Here is a 1,509-nt window from a genome sequence, read left to right as displayed (position 1 = left end):
CACACACACACACACACACAGACACACAGAGGAGTAAGATGAATCTAAGTATGGTAATGTGCCAGTCAGTGCCCACAATGCCAGTTACCTGGAAAGCTAGGCAGAGGAACTGTCAGTTCAAATCCATCCTGAGCTACATTAAAGCTAGCCTGTGTTACAGAATGAGACCCTTTTTAAAAGAACAAAAACAAAAAGAATAAAAAAAAAAAAAAAAAAGCAAAGAAAAAAAAACAAAAAAAAAAAAAAAAAAAAAAAAAAAAAAAAAGAGCCTGTGATTTAGGTCTGTGGCAGAGTACTTGCCCTGTATGCCTAAAGTCCTGGGCTCCATCTCTGGTACCACAGAATGAAAGACTTCAAAGACGTTATGAGTGACAGACCATTACCATTAATCTTGTTTTTATGGAAGAAGAAAGCTGTTGCCAGCATTAACTCAGAACCTACATCAGAGGGTGGCAGTTTCCTCTTCTTTTTTTAGTGGTTTCATCTACACCATTTATGGTAGTTTTAAGGAAGTAGGGCATGTCCTCAGAACTAACAAAAAAACGAGGAAGCTAATTTTTAGCACAGTGATAGATTGTTGTTTGGGGAACCCCATAGGGAGGGATGGAGCAATCTGATCAAAGGTTAATTGTACCAGAGCATCTGACCTCATTTTACAGTCATTTTGACAAATAAACAGAAACAGCACTTTTGCTAGAATTGCTAAAATGGAGGTTTTTGAACCTAGTTAAGTAACCACAGGGCACATTGGCTTCTCAGAAGGTCTATGACCTAATGCAAGTTCCCAAAGCAAACAGTACCCTACAGTCATGTCGACCAGAGGCCAGGCCCTCCAAGAGCTCAATGGGATTCTAGTCTCATTTGTTTGGACTGCTGAATCAGGAGGTGGGCACAGGGCAGAGCCAGAAGCAGTTACAGCGTTAACTGTTTCTGTGAATTTTATTTATTTCCTCCCTCCCTCCCTCCCTCCCTCCCTCCCTCCCTCCCCCCTTTGTTGGTTGGTTGGTTTGAAATCTTGGGAAAGTACTGAACTGGAAATGGGCATTATCCTGAGTGTGTCTGAAGACAGGATTGGAAAAGATTCCTCCTGCCTGCAGTCTGAGGAGGAATGCTGTGTTTAGAGCATAGAACTTCCCAGTCCTGCAGCCCAAGGCCTTAACTAATAGGGAAAAACAGTGGGGGAGGGAGGGTGAGTCAGCACACAGCCAGAGGGAAGAGGCTGAAGTCTGAGAGGTCCTGGGTTCTCCCACCCTAACCAGACTGGCTCAGTACACTAAGCCAGTACTCAGGCCACTAAGTTCAGACTTCCCAGTTAAGTAGCTTTGGAGGGCTGTGGAACAGAAGTTAAAAACATATTAAACGAGCTGGTGAGATGGCTCAGTGGGTAAAATATACCTTGTTTGATCTATTGATACAGGAATAAAGAACAAAGACTTTAAGAAATAAAATTTTCTGGGTTGGTGAGATGGCTCAGTGGGTAAGAGCACCCAACTGCTCTTCCAAAGGTCC

This window comes from Mus pahari, chromosome 10, assembly GCF_900095145.1.
Source record: "Mus pahari chromosome 10, PAHARI_EIJ_v1.1, whole genome shotgun sequence".
In the NCBI taxonomy this organism is placed as follows: domain Eukaryota; kingdom Metazoa; phylum Chordata; class Mammalia; order Rodentia; family Muridae; genus Mus; species Mus pahari.
The sequence above is the reverse complement of the archived record's forward strand: the minus strand, read 5'-3'. Positions refer to the sequence as shown.